The sequence below is a fragment of the Triticum aestivum genome, chromosome 7A, assembly GCF_018294505.1.
Source record: "Triticum aestivum cultivar Chinese Spring chromosome 7A, IWGSC CS RefSeq v2.1, whole genome shotgun sequence".
Taxonomy (NCBI): Eukaryota; Viridiplantae; Streptophyta; class Magnoliopsida; order Poales; family Poaceae; genus Triticum; species Triticum aestivum.
The window spans coordinates 273069293-273092621 of record NC_057812.1 but is presented as its reverse complement, the minus strand read 5'-3'; positions in this window follow the sequence as shown (position 1 = coordinate 273092621).

The following is a 23329-nucleotide window of genomic DNA, read 5'->3' as shown; positions in this document are numbered from 1 at the left end:
CAATTTTTGACACCTTTTTCCAAGTTTACCATGACAATGTACTACAATTTCTGAAGGTTCTTTTGGAGTATTTCAGTACATACATGCCCCCCCATATTGGTTGCTTGATCCATATGGTTACAATCAATAAGAATTTCTCCTTTGGATTCATCTGTACTAGTTTTCTTAGGGAACTTTTAATCCACTCCAACCTCTTGTGAAGAAGGCTACATTTTTCTAGAATGTAATCAAATGCCCGTGTTAATCATGTCAGATCGAAGATGGCATGTTAGTGCATTTTACAAATCCTGCAAACCAAATAGGCATGTGGTAATGTTCAAAACTGCATGTAGGCACTAACACGTTTTCTTCTTTTGCAGATAAGATTAGGCCTACTGGTGGATAATGTGGTACAACATAACAATCACATCGAATGCCTAGATCTGCATATGTCAGAAATTACTTTGAACTCCTACCGAGGGACCTTACCGGAGATTATATTCGCCAGCTTCTTTATTCTTAGAGCAAGGGTGCTGAAGGAAATGAGGTTTGCCCTACATTTATTTCGCAAAAATGAATGGTTTGTTGATCAGCACCGGCGCCGACGGCAGAATGGAGTAGATTCTAAAAATGCTGAATTTCATTTTGGAACTTCGGATGACAGAGTAATTGGAAGTCATCGTGTCAACCCCATACATGACTTCTCAGTGGCTGACCCCTTTGCAAAAATTGTGAGGTTTCGAAACCAGACTTAGAAGTGGTGATATTAGTTTGAACCTCTCTGATATCCATGTTCAGTGGATCAGCGCGAGCGTTTGCAGCTGATGAGCTGAATTTCATTTCTAATATCAGTTTGAACCTTGTAATCTTTGAATTTGAGCCATATAACTATGGAATTTGAACCTTGTAATATTTCGAGCTTTTGTGGTACGATCGTTGAAATGGCATCGTATGAGACTCGTATATTGCTAGCACTATTTTGACCTTAATATGCAATGGTCTTAGATTTTATTAACCATTCTCGAATCTGTTTACCTTGTCGATATCACAGCCCATGATCTATATAGCTAACTTGACTCGATCTTTGACATTATTACACACATTTGGTTTCTTCCATCGTGTGCACTGTAGAGCGCATAATTAATTATCGCACTCGAGTGTCCATCATCACCCTTCTGTGTAACTTTGACCTCATCACCCACAGGTAAACTTATGACCGAAGTCATTCCACGCACTTTGTTTTTACAAAGCTTTTTGCCAATAAACACCCATGATTTGTCCCTCTTCTAGCCAATGCGTGGACAAACTAGCCGGACGGGAAGCTTGGTGGTAAACAGCGTGGTAGCGTGGGAACAGGCTCACTGACGATACATTTGGTGCCTCTTCGAGCCCATGCGTGCGGTGCGGTGTTGTCAAGCATGCACTGGAATCCTCCGCTATGAACGCCGTGACAAGACGTGACGATTACAGGTTGGCCAGCCCCCATTTATTACAGCGGCCATTTAATCCTTGTGTCTATTCAACCTTTCGATCGCGCCCCACCATTGCAAGAACGAAGCACACCCAGCATGAGAAATTCCTAGAGGGTATCCTGCAGGGCTCCAATGGCGCTCCGAGCGGCTACCGATGACGAGCAGCAGTTCACCATGCGTGCCATGACGGAAACCCACAGAAAGTTCATGGACCTCTCGGTGGTGTACACCAACGACCCGGTCTGGGTGGAGCACTCCATCCACATCATGGAGCTGTTGCTTACTGAGGAGAAGTACAAGGTGGTCGGGTTCGACCTCGAGTACACCCGCGCTCGTGCCGGGTCTCATCCCAAGGTCGCCTTCGCCCAGATATGCGTGCGCCACCACGTCCTCGTCTACCACTACTGCCTGGCCACAAGGCATTGCGAGCGTTTCGCTAGGTTTGTCAACAGTACCCACTACATGTTTTGCAACGATGGACATCACCAACGATGTAAAGGCGCTCAAGAATTCAGGCATCGCCTGCCAGAATCTTGTCGACATCCAGAGCCAATACAAGATCTGGGGCAGCAAGGAGCATGAGAAGGACTCACTGGTTCACCTCGCCGAGGGCATCATCGACCCCTACTACAGAGACATGAAGGATTTGTGCAACAAGGACAAGCGTTCCTGGCACTCAGCCTGGATGGAGAAACTCGACAAAGCTCACATCGTGTACACGGCCAAGGAGGCGTACATGAGCTACGGCATGTACAGGCGGATCGTTGACATGAGGAAGTGCCTCCTTCCCCAAAACGGCCAGGGATCCAGACGGAAGCAGAGCAATGGTAAGCGTCGTCGCAACAATAAGTAGATGATTAGATCATTGTTTCTCCTACTTTAGTATGCATGTAATTGCTTACTTTGGTGTGTGGAAATGTTATGTTTGTAGTCACTTGGGTAATTTTATGCTTAAGTTGGTTATGCAATGCTGTCTTTTTAAGTATATATGTTGATGCTCTGTAGATAGAGCATAGATGTTGTGCGGACAAAGAAAATCGCATCGCACACAGACTAAACAATGGAACCCGTCGGCGATGTTTTCATCACTCACTCACAATTGTATACCAGCAATCATTTGCTCACAACACACACGGCTTGTGAGAAGTAATCGTCTGTGTTGTTATTGGTCTTCGCACACGTTTCCGATTACAGACCTGTTTGCCGCGTATTACACACATCTTGTTAAGTTGAACCGTTTCTGTTCTCATGTCTCAACGGAAACAGTTCATTCGAGTGAACCGCATGTCGTATATCGCACGCACCTTCATCTGGCTGCTCGTTTCTTTTGTGTTGCCTAATCACAAACAGTTAAATGAGCTAAATTATATGCCCTGCATCGCACACGCAACTAAAATCTGAACCGTGTTTGATGGATCCTCCATCGCAAACATTTTGCACCTTTTTTGACGGGTTTTTACACCACCGCTTGCGATTATGGCATCGCACACAGTTTCGTCGAAAGGTCTCTGATCGTAGTGTCGCATTAGCAGCATCATGCAGTAGTGGCAGGGTTTTTGACATTCATTCGCACACTACAAAAAAATACACTTCCATGATGATGCATGTTTGTCACAGTAGGTCATGTTTTTTGTCATGCATGTACATCCATGACGATTTTATGACGGAATCAAGATAGTCATACATGTGTTGTCGTAGAAGTGTTCCATGACAATACCAAAATTATAATCACAGAAGTGTCAACTTCCATGATGATAAATCGTGCGTCATAGAAGTGCTTTCGTTAAGGGTGACCGACACGTGGTATCCACCGTAATGGCTCGTCGTTAAGCTATCGGGTCCGATTTTGGATCTGATAACCCGTTAACAGCTCGGACCAATTGTGATTTTCCACATGTAAAATTCTCATTGGCTGGAGGAAACACGTGTATGCTCCTTGGTGGGCCAGATGTCGCCCATCCATTGGAGGAGACATGCCTATGATACGTCGACACATGGCAGGGCCCAACAGAGGCCATATAGATTAAATGGGCCGGCCCAACTAAAGGCCCACAAGATTTTGCCGACCATAATTGGTTGGCCCAGCTCCACAAGATTTTGAGGACACTAGTGGGCCGGCCCATTCACAGGCTACCGTGTTTTGGGCCAAATGCCGGCCCATATTTGATCCGGTCCATTAACAGCCTGCCACGTTCCGGGCCTAATAAAGGCCCATATGAGATCCGGCCCGTTAAAAGCCTACCACGTTCTGGGCCAAATTACGGCCCCGATAAGATCCCTCCCTTTAAGAGGCTTTGGGCCAAATTATGGCCCATATCAGGTTCGGCCCGTCAACTGGATGGTATACTTTTGGGCCCACTTGCTAAAGGCCCATTTAGTAATTAGGCCTGATATTAGTTTCAGCCAGTTAAAGGCCCGTTTAACATTTCAGCCCTAAATTTATTTTGGCCTGTTAAAAGCCCATCATATAGTTGGGCCTAACTACGGCCCGATTTGCATCCGGCCAGCTCACAGCTGATAATCTGATTGGGCCAAACAAGGACCGAGACAATTTTGGTGTGTTAACAGCCCGTGATGTGATTGGCACAATCATGGGTCGGGGTCTATTTCGGCCTGCTGCCGGCCCGTGAGCTGCTCGGCACGTTTCAGGCCCAACCTACTTTTCTGCCTCTTAAAAGCCCATTGAGGGAGTCCTGGATTAGGGGGTGTTCGGGTAGCCGGACTATACCTTCAGCCGGACTCCTGGACTATGAAGATACAAGATTGAAGACTTCGTTCCGTGTCTGGATGGGACTTTCCTTGGCGTGGAAGGCAAGCTTGGCGATGCGGATATTCAAGATCTCCTACCATTGTAACCGACTCTATGTAACCCTAACCCTATTCGGTGTCTATATAAACCGGAGGGTTGTAGTCCGTAGGCAATCAACTTCATATACAACAATCATACCATAGGCTAGCTTCTAGGGTTTAGCCTCCTTGATCTCGTGGTAGATCTACTCTTGTACTACCCATATCATCAATATTAATCAAGCAGGACGTAGGGTTTTACCTCCATCAACAGGGCCCGAACCTGGGTAAAACATCGTGTTCCCTGCCTCCTGTTACCATCCGGCCTAGACGCACAGTTCGGGACCCCCTACCCGAGATCCGCCGGTTTTGACACCGACATTGGTGCTTTCATTGAGAGTTCCTCTGTGCCGTCACAATCAGGAAGGACACCTCCTCCCGTCTTTAAAGACGGCGCCATTGCTAAGGGAGCCTTGGCTGTCGGCCAAACCCTCCGGCTAGGTGGTTTCCTCATGACCGCCTGTTCGGCTGTTGCCCCGACGGTGACCTCTCGGGTCATCAAAAGCAACCTACACGTCAGCTCGGAGCTCGTCGAGCAGCTAGATCCAATGGAGCTCTCTTCCATAAACGAGCTCTTGGATCACATCGCCGCCCTGGGGGTCGGTACGGATTACGACCAGGTTGGGCTTAAACCCGATCTAAGAGAAATTAACTCTCCCCAAGTCACCCACCACGTTGCCGTGGTAGAGACGCTGTGCGGCAACCCTTCATCTATTTTAAGGACTAGCTATGTCTGAATTCCCGACCCCTCCAAGCCGGATACCCGCGGAGGGGGAGATATAACTCAAGACCTGAGCTTAGGATCAGGCAACGGGCCAGATTCACTGGACAACATCCAAGAATCCGAACTTCAGAGTTCGGAAACTCTTCGGCCTCCGAATCTTGGATTGGGTGAGGTTTCAGATTCAACAACACCCGCCCACCCAATCATAAGCGATCTCTCCCAAATCAGGCAGAAGCCCGAGGAAACAGTACATCATTACTGGGCCAGATTCCTCCTGGTTATGAATAGGATAAAGGATTGCCGCGAGGAAGATGCAATCTCAATTTTTTGCAGTAATTGCACGGACAAGGGAATCCTTAACGCCGTAAGTCGTCGTGATATCACACGCTTCGCTGACTTGGCGTCCATAGTACAAAAATACTATGCGATGGAAAGCGCCTGGAAAACCGAAATAAATTTTTGGGATAATCCGGCCTTGAATAGTAATCCCGTCCGAACTAAGAGGGTGCATCATCACAGGACACCCGGAATAAACAGCAAAAGCCAAAACCCTCTACAGGGCATGGAACCGTACTGGAAAGTTGGCTTCATGGACCCTGTAGAATTCACAGTACAGAGGACGCCACACCAACTCACAGCCTTAGAGCTTGTTGGATACTCCGGCAGGTGGCCAAAATCGGCGAGGACCTCTTAATTCCGGAGGCCGCAGAAAGCCAGCCCAAGGACACCAGTACCATTCTCACAGTCTTCGAGACTTTCGCATCAAACAATGTGCGAAAAAGAACACTCCGCAGCCTCGCCGAAGTCTATCAAGTTGCAACAATAAATCCACGGAGCAACACTGCCATTACCTTCAACACAAGTGATGAACCTAGATTCCGAACAGCCCGAGCACCAGCCGCATTGGTCCTCAGTCCCATAGTGGACGGCTTTCGCCTCACCAAGGTGCTCATGGATGGAGGCAGCGGACTGAACCTCATTTATGAGGAAACTCTTCAAAAAATGGAAATAGACTGGAACCGCGTCGAGTGAAGCAGCACAACCTTTAGAGGAATAATCCCCAGTCAGGAAGCGCACTGCACAGGAAAAATCACACTAGATGTGGTGTTCGGCACGCCGGATAATTACAGGTCCGAAGAAGTCACGTTTCAGGTGGCCCCGTTTAAGAGTGGATATCATGCTTTACTTGGCGGGAAGCATTCACAATCTTCCAAGCAATACCCCATTACGGGTACATGAAGCTTAAGATGCCCGGGCCGAATGGAATTATCACTCTAGCTAGTGATCCGGACATAGCACTCCGCGCCGAAAACAAGACGGTCGCATTAGCCCTTGAGGCGCTATCCGAAGCCTTAGCACCCGAGGAACTGACTGCGCTGCGCTCCACGGTTAACAGGGATGATGTGATACTCGATAAGATATCCAAATCAACATCCTTCAAGCTAGCCGACGAAATAGTCAAATTCCAGGTCCATCCAACGGACCCTAATAAAACAGCTTCAACCGGGGCACGACTGAACCCTGATGCAGACGCAGCACTGCGAGAGTTCCTATGAGAGAACTGGGACATCTTCGCCTGGCACCCTTCAGACATGCCAGGGATCCCACGCAGGCTGGTCGAACACAACTTAAATATCCTAAAAGGATTTAAACCTGTCAAACAAGCCCTTCGGCGTTTTTCTGAACCCAAGAGACAGGCTATGGGAGAGGAGATAGCCAAGCTATTGGAGGCCGGATTCATCAGAGACATAAAACATCCGGACTGGCTAGCAAACCTGGTGATGGTACCAAAGAAGGACAAATCCTGGCGCCTGTGTGTCGATTTTAAAGACCTTAAAAGGATTGCCCAAAGGATCCCTTCCCCCTCCCCCGCATCGATCAAATTATCGATGCCACCGCAGGACACGATTTGTTGTGTTTCCTCGACGCATACTCCAGTTACCATCAAATCAAGATGGCAGAATCAGACCAAGCTGCAACAGCATTCATCACACCATATGGCCCATTCTGCTTCAACACAATGCCCTTCGGGCTGAAAAACACCGGCGCAACATATCAGCGCATGATCCAGACATGTCTGGCAAACCAGATCGGCAAAACAGTGGAGGCGTATGTGGATGATGTGGTCGTCAAATCAAGACATGTTGAATCCCTAGTAAACGACTTGAGCCTTACATTCGATAACCTCCGACAATATGACATCAAGCTCAACCCAGAAAAATGCGTCTTCGGCGTTCCAGCCGGAAAGCTCTTGGGCTTCATTGTATCCGGTAGAGGAATTGAAGCAAACCCAGCCAAGATCCGAGATTTGTCATAATTGGATGTCCCAAAGGACCTCAAACAAATACAAAAATTAACTGGATGCGTGGCGGCTTTAAGCCGCTTCATCTCCCGCTTGGGAGAAAAGGCACTACCCCTCTATCGCCTCCTTCGGCGCACCGAACACTTCGAGTGGACGGATGCCGCCACGGCCGGACTTGATGAAATAAAAGCCATATTGGCAACAAACCCAGTCCTGGCCGCGCCGAACACCGGCGAACCAATGTTATTGTACATTGCAGCAACACATCAAGTTGTCAGTGCAGTGATCATTGTCGAGCGGGAAACAGATGGACACAAATTCCCCCTTCAAAGGCCGGTCTACTACGTGTCCACTATCCACACTCCATGCAAATCACGGTACCCACATTACCAAAAGATTGCATACGCGGTATTCATGGCATCCCGGAAGCTACGACACTACTTTCAAGAGTGTTCCATAACAGTAGCCTCGGAAGTACCACTCAACGATATTATCAACAACCGCGATGCAACGGGCCGGATTGCAAAATGGGCCATTGAGCTTCTCCTGTTCGATATAACCTATAAGCCACGGCGAGCTATTAAATCACAAGTTTTGGCCGACTTCGTCGCAGAATGGACGGAGGCCGAGCTCCCTAAAGAGTACGTCACATATTCAAACTGGATTATGCATTTCGACGGCTCCAAAATGTTGGCCGGACTGGGGGCTGGCGTCGTGCTGACATCCCCCACAGGAGACACAGTCCAATATGTGCTCCAGATCATGTACACGGATTCCAACAATGCAGCCGAATATGAGGCCCTCCTACATGGTCTCCGGATAGCAGTATCCATGGGTATCCAGCGCCTAGAGGTATGCGGGGATTCAAACCTCGCGATATCCCAAATAAATGGAGACTTCGACGCCAAGGATCCAAAAATGGCAGCTTACCGCAACGCCATCCTAAAAATGTCAGCTCGGTTCAAAGGGCTGGAGTTTCACCATATAGCCCGAGAAAACAATCAAGCAGCGGACGTCCTGGCACGCATCGGAGCAAAACGCGATGCAGTCCCCCCAACATCTTTTTGGAAAGATTGTTCAAACCATCCGTAGCATGGGAGGGGGAACCCGCAAATAACAGCCCGGACCCAGCCGCACCACTCGACGCCGAACAATCTGACACAATTGGAGGCTCTGCCAATGAAATTACACCTTCAGCCCACGTAATAATGGCGGTTATCGCCCCGTGGACAGAACCACTCCTAGCTTACCTTACTAGGCAGGAACTCCCGGAGGACCAAAACGAGGCCCGCTGCATAGTGCGGCGATCTAAAGCCTATAGAGTCCACGAGGGAGAGCTTTATAAGAAAAGCACTACCGGAGTCCTTCAAAGGTGCATCTCCGAAGAGGAAGGGCGGAACCTTCTGGCTGAAATTCATGCCGGACTCGGTGGTCACCACGCCGCTGCTCAGTCCCTTGTTAGCAAGGCTTTCCGTACAGGCTTTTATTGGCCGACGGCCAGGGCAGACGCTCAGGACCTAGTCCAACGATGTGTTGGTTGCCAACTTTTCGCCAACCAAAGCCATATGCCACCCATCGCACTCCAAACTATACCCATCACCTGGCCTTTTGCGGTCTGGGGGCTTGACATGGTCGGACCCCTTAAAGGTGGGACCGATAGGAAAAAATACTTACTGGTCATGGTGGATAACTTCACCAAATGGATAGAAGCCAAGCCTGTTAAAACGGCCGAATCCAGACCTATGATAGACTTCATATCCGGGGTTGTACACCGTTATGGCGTCCCCCACAGCATCATAACCGATAACGGTACAAACTTTACCGCCGACGAGGTAAAAGTCTGGTGCAAAAACATGGGCATCAAGCTCGATTATGCTTCCGTCTATCACCCACAAACCAACGGCCAGGTCGAACGCGCAAATGGTCTTATCATGAGCGGCATTAAACCCAGACTAGTGCGGTCCCTCAAGGAGTCTAACACGCACTGGGTAGAGGTGCTCGACTCCGTGCTATGGGGGCTGCGGACCACGCCAAATCGCACCACCGGATACACACCATTTTTCATGGTGTATGGCGCAGAGGCAGTTCTGCCCTGCGACATAATTCATGACTCACCTAGAGTGCGCATGTACGAAGAAAGAGAAGCCGAGCTCGATCGGCAGGACAACTTGGACGCCTTGGAGGAGGAGCGTGACGTGGCAAAAGCCCGTTCCGCATTTTATCAACAGCAGGCCCGAAGATATCAAAGCACAGAAGTACGGGCCAAAAATTACAATGTTGGCGAACTAGTTCTATGCCTACCGGATAAGAAAAAGGACAAACTCAAGCCCAAGTGGGAAGGTCCATTCATAATCGACCAAGTCCTAACTGGTGGGGCGTACCGCCTGCGAGATGCGTCGGATAACCGACTCGAGCCGAACCCGTGGAACGCCACCCGTCTCCGAAGATTCTATGCCTAGCGCCGGATTCTGTGTTCGTCTCCTTCCTCTGTCCATTTTTTGCATTTTTCTGTCTTGAATTTCTCTCCTTCCCCTCTTTTCTTTTATAGCCCTTAAAGGCTCATCCAGTGACGCGCCACTCGCGCTCATTAAACCTGGGGGCTTCTTTAACAGAAGCTTATTTATATGGGCTTCACGCCCAACACATGCGTCAAACTTCCGCATGTACCTTTTTCTTCACCATTATATGCATCGATATGACTTAAGTTTTGGCCAAGCTGGGTTGCCTGGCTCCTGTGCTTACCCCTACATTCCCGATTGTTCGGCTAGGCGGTAAAGGGAGCACCTCTGCAATTGTTACTGCTGGGTCAGCCGGATGTGTACCTCAGACTGGGTGAACCCAAAAGCTAGCGTTCTTAAGGAAATATTCAGTCGGTGAAATAAAAGATGATTTTTTTACCCATTTTATGCGCCCCCAGATGCTTTTTTCTGCGTTTTTTCATGCAGTCCGGACATGCACTTTAGGGCATGCCTCCCAGCGAAAGGAACCCCTAACGGAACTATTCTCTCTGGAAGATGTTTCTTACTAACCATGTAATATAACATAACTAGTTGGGCACTTGTCTGATAAAGCACTAATGACTCCTACGCCTGGTCTCCACGCATACCCCGGTTCTTATATAACCGCTATGGTATTCGGACACACTCCGGACCGTCAGGTCCCGAGGTTGAAGCGAAAAGGTCGGCAACGACAAATGATCAACAATCCGGCTAGAAGGCATTACACATGTCAATTTAAAATTACATAGTCATTCTGACTGATTGTATTCCTCTTCTATACCATCTAACAGGCTGTCTAATTTACAGTCCTGCTGGGAATACTTCGCGGCCAACTCCACTTGGCCGTATACTAAGCTTACAGGGATCTCCTTCCCGTCAGGCCCCACTGGTCCGACCTCAGCCATGTGGTTTGGGCCAGACTTCGTAAAACGGGTCTTCACCATGGCCCTGGCCTCCCTAGCGCCTTGTCGGCAGGCCGATATCTTCCATAACCGGAAGCGCCACCGAGCTCCCTTCAGCTTCTCTGCAAGCTCTCCAAGGCCCTCGGGCACGGATTGGGCAGGCCATAAGGCTTGGGCAATACCCCGCATTGCCTGCCGAATTCGCTCGTGCAGTTGCAAGAGTTCGGGAAGAAGGTCACCCGTAGAACCGGGCATCTCCTCTGCAGGACGACCTGTGAGCATACCTACAAACATTATTCTGTTAGTCGACTTCCTCACCGAACTCTTTTTCAAAGTTCGTTCAAGCACTTACTAAAAATGCCGCGTCGAAGCCGCTGATTCTCCTTCGTGGAGTCTGACAGCTGGCCACAAACATCTTTAAGTTCGACGTCCAGCTTGGTCTTGGCATCCTGAAGATCTTTCTTCTCTCGCCTCACCTTTGTCAACATACTCTCACCGGCCTTTAGCCGGCGTAAGAGTTGTTGCTTGTCCGGATCGAGTCCGGCGCCATCTGCAATATGATTTGTCAGATTTGCACCCACACCACACAATACTAATCTTTCGAAGTGTATCTTACTTGAGGGGGTCTCTTTGGGCTCCCCTGCTGCGGCTAGTGCCGCCTCTAGTTGGGCCTTGCACTTTTCTAGCTCCTTGGACAGTACGGCATTCTTCTCTGTAAGAAGCTGCATATTAAATGATCCTTAAATCCATTGCTCTAACCGCTTCAAGTCTCAGGGCTACTGGCATATATATATATTTAACCAAAATTTTCTTACTCGTATGTCTTTTACATACTGCTCCGTGGCTCTGGCTAAACCATTTTGAGCAGCACGGAGGTACGCATCTCCCGAATTAAAGGCATCTAAAGCCTCTTGAGAGAAACAAGCGTCGCGTAGAATTGTCCGGCGATGCCTGTGGTTCATGGCACTCTCCACTTCAGAATTTGTGGCAGACAGCCTGTCCACATCCTCTGTCGGAGGAGCGTCCGGTGCGCGCCTTGTGCTCGCCTCCGCTTCCTGGCCAGACATTGGAGCCTGGCTGGTGGAGGCACGATTGGCAACCTCTCCGGATGTAGTCCGGCGAGGTCTCTTCGTTCTGAAGATAGCACGAACGTTAATATGCCCTGACAGAATAACTCCAGGGAAACAGAGGGTGCACTATACCTTTGCGCTGGCATCTCAGTCCGGACTTCATTCCTTTTTGCCCCAATGGGCTCTGCGGCCCCTCGTTGGCTAGCCGCCGCAGGTTCAGCCTCCTGCCTTGGAAATCTCCCCTGCAAAAAAATGGTTGTCGTCAGAAACACCCGGCTACATGAGGGTGGAATCTCTTTCAAGGGAATAAGACCCCGGTTTCTGTCACCTGGGAGGCCGGGATTAACCCTGGGTAATCCGCCGTAATGGCTACCAAGGTATTGTCCTTGCTTAGCTGATGGAACACCCCATCGATAAGCTCCACCGATATGTCTGGATCCTCTTAGGAGTCCGGATTGAGGGACCGTTCTGGGTCCTCGGGCTGTGGAGGGCGGCTGCTTATATCCTTTACCTCCTATCGCAGTTCCTGCATTGAAGTCGTTAGACTACCTATCTAACCACGGGAGTATAAAACAAACAGGCAAGCGCAATTGTTCACTTACCCAACTTGGAGAATCGTACATACTAAATCCGGCCTGCGGGTTGACGCGGAAGAATTCCTCCTTTTCTCCCTTGTACAAAGAGGATAAGATCTTTACTAAGGCGGCGGCTGAGGCCGGCCCCTTACGACCGTAACGTGTGGCGTCATCCTCCCCGTTGAAATCCCACATGGGGTGGCCTCTATATTGAAGCGGCTGCACCCCCCGCATAATGCATGCGGCCATGACTCCAATCATGGTTAGTCCGGAATGAGCCAACAGTTTTATCCGGCCCATCAGGTAAAGGACGTCTCTGTCGCTTTCTCTCTGGGAGCTCCGCGGACGCCAGCTCAAGCGTTTCTTCAATGGAGCACTGTTGAACTCAGGGAGACCGACCCAGATAGGGTCCGGTAGCGGGACGTCATCTATATAAAACCATTCCGAAGGCCAGTCCTCGGACGCCTTCTTTGGGGTTCCGGATAGGTATCCGGTCCTGGCGATGGGCCATACTTCGGCTCCGCCCACTTGGTATATAGACCCCTTTTGAGAACGGGGCACCAGGCAGAATAACCTCTTCCACAGCGCGAAATGAGCCTCAACGCCTAAAAATAGCTCGCAAAGGGCGACGAAACCCGCAATATGCAATACGGAGGCGGGCGTGAGATTGTGCAGCTGGAGGCCGTAGAACTCCAGAAGCCCGCGGAGAAATGGATGAATTGGAAATCCCAGTCCCCTTATTAGATAGGGGACGAGGCACACCCGCTCTCCTTTAGAAGGATTGGGGGTGCTCTCCGCTTGTTTTCCGCCATTGTAGGTGGCGAGACCGGCTCGGACCGGGACCATGTATGCCTGAGGGAGAAATCCCTTGGCCTGAAGCGACACTAACTCGCTATGCGGGATGGTGCAACTCTCCCAGTCCCTGGGTTTGGGACCGGAGGGGCGAGGGGAGGAGCTGCGACAGCTGGTCATGTTGGAATGGACCTTTGTTGGAAGTGCTCTGATGATAACTCGTGGAAAGGAGAAGATATGGTTTGGACCTAAATCCCCATCCCATTAAATAGGCGGCTCATTTATATGGCTAGGGGTGTGGATGTAAAGACACCCCGGCTTTTTGCATTCGTTTGACACGTGGAAGACGGCCATTATTGGGCGTGGAAGCCGAGGAGCACTACATTACAAAAATTGGACATTATTCCTACAGGTACACAAGATTTGGAGAAGAACCCGCCTTGCAATGCTGAACAATCTGCGCGCCGGACTCGTCGTCATTGAAGCCTGGTTCGGGGGCTACTGAGGGAGTCCTGGATTAGTGGGTGTTCGGGTAGCTGGACTATACCTTCAGCCGGACTCCTGGACTATGAAGATACAAGATTGAAGACTTCGTCCCGTGTCCGGATGGGACTCTCCTTGGCGTGGAAGGCAAGCTTGGCGATGCGGATATTCAAGATCTCCCACCATTGTAACCGACTCTACGTAACCCTAACCCTATCCGGTGTCTATATAAACCGGAGGGTTGTAGTCCGTAGGCAATCAACTTCATATACAACAATCATACCATAGGCTAGCTTCTAGGGTTTAGCCTCCTTGATCTCGTGGTAGATCTACTCTTGTACTACCCATATCATCAATATTAATCAAGCAGGACGTAGGGTTTTACCTCCATCAAGAGGGCACGAACCTGGGTAAACATCGTATTCCCTGCCTCCTGTTACCATCCGGCCTAGACGCACAGTTCGGGACCCCCTACCCGAGATCCTCCGGTTTTGACACCGACACCCATTGAGTTTCTTGCGAAAATAGGGTTGGCGGTTTACTCGGCCTATTAAAGGCCCGAATCTACTTGTGGGCCAGTTTACATTTAGGCCTGATAACGGACTAAGATGACTGGACCCATGATGCGGATCCTACATAGTGATTTGCATGACAACCCAATTATGTACCGTAATTTTACGGTTTGGCCGGTTTACTGCGAAGACAAGATATATATACAGTAAAAATAACTATAGCATCATGAATAAGAAAAAACCTAGACTATACAATAAAGAAATTACGACATATTACATCCACTGGGCATCAAAGTTCCCCACTAAGATAATAAAGCACAAGCAGACAGCAGATTACATACACTGGGCATCAAAGATCACCAACAGTGCAAATAAACACGCCGACAAAATAATATACAAAACCATCAACACTTCAATAGAGTTCAAGAAAGGTTAGCCCTGCTCGGGATCTGCAACACAAGCAGCTGAGCAAGCTGATGAGACTGCGCTTGATTTACACTTATATCCCCCTCACTCTGAAAGATAAACAAGCAGACAGATGAAAGGTTTTGCACATATAAGTATGAGTGCTGACAATTCATCACATTTCTTACTGACAAATAAAGTGACATAGTTTAAAATAGCATTAACACAATATGTGTATTGTGCAGGTCAAGACATGGTAGGAAATGACATTGTGAAGGAGTTGGCAGCTTCACGACACCACTGGATTACATATCAAGAACTCATGAGTATCAATGGTTAGCGTGTTGTCAATTTATCCCATTTCACATTGGCAAATAAAGAGATGGTTTAAATAATAGGAGAATGATATGACATTGTTCATAGTTAAGACATTGCAGAATATGACATTGTGCTGTAGTGGGTAGGTTCACGGCACCACTGGATTACGGATCAAGAACAGAAGCATACATGCAGCACAAAATAAGATCACTTGCTCTGTATAGTTTAATTTACATGGTATGAAGAAGGAACTTGGTTGTACAACTAAAAACTTCAATTGAGAAGGACAAACATTTCTTTATGGACTACATAATAAACTTTAAACATGCAATTTGATGCAAACACCAAAAATAAACACCTGTTGCAGTCATGCCTAACCAAATATACACAACAAAGTTTGACGGCTTGAGAAAGACAAACTTACATTATTGGTGAAGACAGGCTCTATAAAGCCTTTGTCCATGTTGATGGGGGGGGGGCAATTCAAGAAGTTTACCACAAAATCTTCTTCATAAGCATTGCCTTTATTCTACATTTTGTTAAGAGTAAATATAGATGTGATAATATAAGAAAAAATGGAGAATATTTAAGATAAGATGAAGAGTGATGCTACATAACCAAGTAGCTATAAATATAAGTACAACGATATAGGCAAAAGTTACATCCAAGAGCAATGCAGAGCTAAACTTCTTCAGTACCATCGGTGTTATCCAACCTTATGGTAAGAGTAAATATAGATCTGATGTGTAGAAAATAGAGGGCAAAGGAAAATAAGCTGCAGAGTGTTGGTACATGTACAACTAGCTATCAATATAAGTACGCTGATAAAGGACAACAAGTACTTACAAGAACAATGCAGAGCTAAAAAATTTCATTGGCATTGGATATATTCTACACCAATGTGAGCATTCATACAGATCAGATAATTTGGAGCAAACAAGATAAGCAAGTTGTCACATAATGAACCAGGTATGTATGCAAGTACAGTGATACAGGACAACATGTACTAACAAGAGCAAAGCAGCTGGCAACATATTTCTGATATCCTGTCGTCCTTTTGAAACCGGAATTCTTTTTCGAGCAGATTTCCCACAAAAAAGATCCGTAAGGCACATGCCGAAAAGTAGAAGTTCAAATTGTCATGTGATATCATAGACAATACCGCATCCCAGGAACGAGACTAGTGCATAACGGGTATTTTCCATTCAATGTCTTCTAAAGTTAGCACACAAGACTTCACCAGAAATTTGTTTATAGACTTGCCATCAAAGTGTGATTTCCTCAGGTAACATCGATACTGCTGCAATGCTTCCTTGAAAAGCGCAAGCAGGCTTTGCTCTTCATGACTATCCAGATTGACCCTCACCTACTTACAACAATGTAATGTAAATCATTGATGTGTTCAATCAGCAAGAAACAGGAAAATAATCACCATGAATAATAGCACTTACACGTAAGTGGGACAGGATGATGTGAAAATGGTGTTTGTCTTCACTATAATCTTCCCATGATTGGAGTATATGCGTGTAGTCCCTAACAACATTGAAAGCATTGTCTTCTAAAATGGGAATAACTAGAATGGGGTTCCAATCTGCAGGAATTGGTTGTCTCTGTAGTTGGGATAGGTCTTCGGCCGGTGGACTTGCTGTACTTTTTGCTGGAGTGGGATTTTTCTATGGTACAGCTAGTGCTATGGCAACTGAAATCGGCATACCTTTTGCTGGAGTGCTAGTCCTGTGTGGTGGGGCTAGTGGTGTGGCCAGTGAAGTATGGGTACAGTCTGCTGGAGTCGGTCCTACGTTTCATATCATCGGTTGTAGAGCCAATATAAGTGGGGTGCTGTTTGATTTCTCCGGCACCATCGCGTTTTCCAAGGACTTTGCTGGTGCTCCTTCAGGTTCGGCAATCACCCTCTTCCTTTCTGATGTCTGATGCACAAGAACATCATTTGAGTGGAAAAACATGGCATGATGACAGATGGAATATGTATTGATAATGGATGGGCATGGCATCTTGACATATATGATGAGTAAACTAAGCAAATGGCGGTGCTACAAAGTAGAAGAAATGCAAGAAAACTTATGCAAGATATGCGCAATCAATAAAATCTTGCCAAATTCGAACAGACGCCTTGATGGGTGAACAGGACAGGCCATCTGCCTTTGACTCCTCGAGGTTAGAATAGTCATTAGGATCATATTTTGAACAAGAATCTACAGGTGGGGAGCGTATGAGTCTCATTGCATCTAGAATGGTACTCAATGCCTTGGTGCCAATTTTGTAAGTCGTTGCAGTGTTTGTCGGTGTACAAAAGTAGGGGCTCCCCTTTTGACCCCTTTACTTGTGCACGGGCAAGCAGAGCCACGCGTCGCGGCCACACTTAGTAGGGCAGAGGAGGGAAGCCGAAACACAAGACAACCAAGGAGATGCCAAGACCAGAAGCGTAGGAGGGCAAGAGGGCGAGGTGGACTCCCTCGGCAAGATCCTTGCAGAGGCAGCCCCCCGCAGCCCCGGCAAGAGCCTTGCCGGGGCAACTTGCCCAACACCAGCAGAGCGAGCCACCCTTGAGCCCACAGGCTCCGGCTCAAACAGCTGCGTTGGAACCAAGGCTCCGGGGACGCCTCTGTGGTGGCATGCAAATCTTCATCAAGATCATAAGCACAAGATCAAATGAGGATTAAAAGACAGCGACCCTCGGCAGGATCCTGGCTGAGGAAATCTACAAGACCCCCGACAAGACCCTTGCCGGGGATGACAGCAACGCCACGGCAAGGCCCTTGCCGGGCCCCCGGCAAGACCCTTGCCGAGGGCATCAGCAGGGCCACTGACAGGCCCGCACCAGCCAAGACTTCGCCGCCATTCGCATGCAGCTGCCAGCCGAACCAACTGGGCAGGCATCTGCGTGGCAACATGCAGCTTCCAGGCCAAATCAGCAAGCACCTACGTGGCGGCATGCAGATCTTCATGAAGGCCCTACCACCATGCCACCTTAGCTGCCTGCCTGCCTACATGGTGTTGCATGCATCACTGGTCTGGGCGCGTGTCGAAGCGAGGCAAAGTGGCGACGGACGGGATGGGCCTCATTCCCGTCCTCGATAAAGCTGGTGGACATCTAAGTAGCACATTCAATGCACTTTGTCCCGTAATGCTGTGCGATAAGCTCGCACACTGTAGACCTTTCCACCTCCTGTGTGCCACTGTGGCAAACCCTTTTTTCTATAAAAGGAGGCCCGAGGCGACTAGGAGAGGGATTCAGATTTTTGGGACGGCACAGCCACCGTAGCTAGTTCAAAAAAGCTCAAGAACATTCAATACATCCACCAAAGCAGGACTAGGGTTCTACGCATCCTCGCGGCCTGAACCTAGGTAAACGACCCGTGTGCTTGCTCCTAAACCTGCTCTTCTCACGACCCCACGCCCGCCGACCGTAGAAGGGATCCCAGTGATCCCATAGGTGTTGTTCCCACCGACATCTTTGGCGCGCCAGGTAGGGGGCGCAGTTGTGAGAATCTGGTCTAGCAGTTAGCCTAGCAGTTCTTCGTCACCATGGCTCCCAAGAAGAAGAAGGCCACGGCGGTTGATTCATCGGGAGCCGGACGACCTGTACCAGTGCGGGCGAGCAGCGGGCCGGTCGTGGACAGAACCCGAGGCGCGACTCGCGAGCACCAACATCGCTCTGGCAGTCAGAGCCTGGCGAGCGGCGCCGTTCGTGCGCAAGGCGACGGGCCACACGCCGCGAAATCTAGAGACGGAGTTGGGCCCCCCGCAGACGGCATGGGGCCATCTAGGGGCGTCACCGTACCACCCGCGAGCGGTGCGGCGACCTCCAAGACGTCCACTCCGGCGCCCACAGCGTGGTCCTCCCAGGTTGTGCGCGATGAGCATCATCACCACACCGGTGACCCTGGACGCCGCCGTGGGAAGAGTCATGTGCGTCATCCGCGGGACGAAGGAGGCCAGCATGCCCGCCGAAGTGCTGGCGAGGGTGGCGCACCACCGCTGGGCCGTGACCGAGCGCCTTCATACGTGGTTAGAAGTCAAAGTGCACCATGGTCCACGTAGCCTTTGCCGCCACCCACGCCAGCAGAAGCCTTGGCGCGCGCGTAGCTGCTCCTCGACTTCCTTCCTGCCGCGGAGAAGCTCAACGAGTGGAGAGCCACTATCCGGAGCCTCGTCGGCGTCGCCAACAAAGACGAGCCACGGCCGGCGGGGCCCTCAGTCCGGCGCTCCATCGACCCACTGCATGCTAGCGGTGGAGGGGTCAGAGGCGCCGCGGCCACGGTGCACTCTCCTCCTCCACCCCAGCCACCGCGGATGTCGGTCCGTCGTGATGACGCTTGTGATGACATTTCCATAGCGTCGTCTGACCCACGGACCCATCGCGACCAATGCCAGGTTCTTCGGGAGCGAGTCCATGAAGACGCTCGAACCACCATCGAGCGCTGACGCGATACGCGCCACCAGTCAGACAGGCGGACAGGGCCCGCTATGGACCACCCAGCACCGGGAGGCTCCGGCAGCCTACCTTACGAGGTGGGTTGCCTAGCCTTTACCCGTGGGCTGCGGCAGTTCCAGTGGCCGTCCCACCGCACGTTCAAGCCCGACGTTGGCGAGAAGTACAACGGCAAGACCCACCCGTCAGAGTTCCTCACCATCTACACCATCGCGATGCAAGCCGCTGGAGCTCGTGACGATAAGGTTCTTGCCAATTACTTCCCGTTGGCCCTGAAACCCAATGTCATGTCTTGGTTGCTGCACTTGCCGGCAGACTCCATTTCTTCTTGGTCAGACCTGTGCCACGAGTTCATTGGTGCCTTCAACGGAGGCCACCAAGCTCATGGCCAGGCGAGTGATTTGCATATCATTCCCCAGAAGGAAGGTGAAAACCTACGCAAGTACATACAGAGGTTCAGCCGAGTGCAATACAACATCCCAGATGTTCATCCCGCTGCCGTGATCAGCGCATTCCTTCAGAATGTGTGCAACCGCAAGATGCGTGAAGAGCTTGCAATGAACAAGGTCAAGGACGTGGCCGAACTTTACATTCTGGCCGATAGATGCACCCGGAATGAAGAGGGAAGGAAGTACCCCGACGAAGACGCCGGTGCAGAAACCGACTCTACCGACGAAGACACCGCCACCCCAACGAAGAAGGGCCGCGTCGCAACAGGAAACGCAAGGACAAGACCGTGCTTGCCGTCGAGGGATCCGGCGACACCAGCGCTGCCAAGAAGGCCAAGGCAGACGACCCCGACAAGGAGATTGCCGAGTGCGCCGCTTGCCGGGCCTTGGCGGCTGCCGACAAGCCAGGGGGCTCCGACAAGCAGTACTGCAAGATCCACCGCACCAAAGGCCACGACCTCCAGAACTGCCGACAAGTTGGGCTGCTTGCTAAAAAGCAAAAAGCCAAATATGAGAGGCAGGACAAGGAGAAGGGTCGGTATGGTGTCGAAGGATCCGGCAAGAAGCGTGGCGGGCAAGGAGGCCACCGTGGCAAGGATAACCAGCAAGAGAGGCCCGCTCGGGTCCGCGACAAGACGCAGGAAGACGACGATCATGACGAGGACGACGAGTCCGGTGAGCAAGAGTTTCAGAAGGCTACGAAGGCCATGTGCGCTGATGGTGGTGCCTCGCTGCACACTTCTCACCGCCAGCTCAAGTAGTGGGCGCGTGATATTACAGCAGCAGAGCCGTCGTTCGATGCTCAGAAGCCACTGAAGTGGTCTAGCACGCTCCCCATCTTTGATGCCAAGGACCACCCTGACCGCACGACTGCGGTCGAGTGTTTGCCGTTGTTGGTCCCGCCAACGATACACAACCTCAAGGTGAACAAGATGCTGGTTGACGGCGGGGCCGGCCTAAACCTGATCTCGCCCTTCATGATCAAAAGGCTGCAAATTCCTGATGGAGACCTTGAGGAAATGGGTATGTTTCAAGGGGTCAATCCGGGAAGGAGCCAGCCGAAGGGGAAGGTCACATTGCGTGTGATGTTTGGAGGTGAGTTGAACTACATGACGGAAAGGATCGTCTTCGACGTGGCCGAGATCCCCTTGCCCTACAACGGGATCCTCGATCGCCCGGCACTAGCCAAGTTCATGGCGGCGGCGCACTACGTCTACAACACACTGAAGATGCCTGGGCCGATGACCATCATCACTGTCCCCTCCGACAATAAGGACGCGCTGATCTGCGCTGACCAACTCTATCGAGAAGCAGTTGCAGCAGCTGCCGCCAAGGCACTTGCTCCTACTGTTGAAGCCCCGGGAGGGAAGAAGAAGAAGACCGACAAGACCTCTCGCACCCACTCCGGCAAGTGCACCTCTTCGGAGTGATGTGCTACCATCGAGGACGTGCCCGAGAGCTCTACCGGCAAGAGCAAGAAATCCAGAGCTGCACCACCAAAGACCAAGAGGGTGTCCGTCAAGGAGGATGGCACGGGAGGGGCTTTCACCATAAGCTCCACCGTCGACAGCAAATAGGAAAGCGCGCTTGTCCCTTTCCTGCGGGCGAATGTCGATGTGTTTGCGTGGCAAGCATCTGACATCCCCAACGTTCCCAGGGAAGTGATTGAGCACCACCTTTGTAGGGGGGATGGACCCCAGACAGGCAACGCGGATCCTCTTCAAAAAAACAACGGGGTTGGCACCGCCCCTCAATACCGGCACGCCCTTGGCCGGGTCGCTCGACCCGGCCAAGCCCCGCAAGCTGGCCAGACTAGCCGACCCGGCAAGACACGTCGACTCGGCCCCAACAACTAGCGCAAGACAGCCGAACCCGGCACGACCAAAGCCTCCTCAACAAGCCAGTGCCACCCGTGGTGTGGTACGCAATCCAGCCGCGGGTCAACTCCCGTCCCATCCAGGCCGTATGATGGGGACGAGACTTCAATCAACAATGACCGAGGCAACAGTGCCCCACCCACGCCTCTGGTCAGCAGGAACATGGCAACAGTGCCCCTCACCTACCCGCTGACCAGGGCCGGCGTGGCTACAGTGCCCCCGCCTTCACCGCTGACGACAGCAAGCGGCAACCTAATGGAGAGCACTGTACGCGACTCGACTCGGCCACGCCCTGACGATCGACAAGACGGTGCACAGTCCCCCTAGGCATGCGGGGCCTGCACCTAGGGGAACCCGGCAAACCACGAGCCCTCAGCGGGACCCAGCCCGGGTCCCCGGACACCAACAATACGGACCCACCGACTTGTAACATTACCATCGTACCCCCGAGGGGTTGGACTATAAAAATCCCCGGGAGCCCGCGATCATATGAGAGAGCGAGCGAGAGGGCAAACAGAAAACACGTACGAGAGAAAAGTGAGTAAGCATAGGACTAGCCACAAAACAGCAACACCGGAGAGAAGGAGCAGCCCAAGCCTTGGCTAGCTTCCTTCCTCCTCCATACAGCTCCAGGAGCAACATTGTACTATCGATCATCCAACTACACTTGGCAGGACTAGGGGTATTATCTCTCCGGAGAGCCCCGAACCTGGGTATGTCCAGCGTCTCGTGCCCGCTCATGCTAACCTCGCCTCTGGAGCCCACCAGCGCCCTTGAGCCTCCTCCTCTCTTCAGCCATTCCTTGGCATCTGCCGTGCGCCCACCACGACAGTAGGCGCCTACCGTGGGGTAGCTCGAGGAACTGGCCGGGAGCATGCTTCAGACAGGGTGCTTCTCCTACACCGATGAGTCCGTCGCGCTGGCGGACGACGTCGTCGGCGCGCTTGCCGCCTCCTTCGCCGCGTCGCGCATCTCCGATGCATTCGCGGCCGATGAGTACCCTAGCGAGGTGCTCAGCTACTCCGACTGTCCCCTCTCCCTCGGCGGCGGCGTTTCCGCCGGGGTAATGGACGTCCATGTGGAGGTCTTCGTCACTGGCGACTGTGCCTCCTCCTCGTCGAGCAAGACGAGGAAGGCTGCCGAAGCCAGCACTACAAAAAAAAGACACATCCGTGATATTTTGGGCCGAACAAATTTTTTTTCTGTCATATATATGACACTTCTATGATGATAATTGTGACAAAACCCGGTATCATCATAGATGTGGTGGGCTCCTACTTCTAAGACAAAAAATAATGATAGAAAATGGGCTTTTCGTCCTGGGTGGGCCGGAGACGCAGCTGCATGACATTCTTTGGGCCATCCATGATGGAAAAAACCATGGTAGAAGCGAGGGGGAGGAAAATTTCGGGGAGTTCCAGTTACGGTGGGAGGTCGGGGGCTGAGCGATGCATGCTTCTCTCGTACACGTACGCGCGTGTGTGCGAGGTGTTGGCTCTAATTGAACCGGAGCGAGGCGTTGGGCTCTAACTGAACCCGAGCGATTGCACTGCAGGCTACGCGTTACTGAACCCGAGCAATTGATTGATGGCTATTAACTGAACCCGATCGAGCGATTCCTTGGCTACTGCTGCTAACTGAAGCCAATTGATGGGATGAACAGTGAGCGTT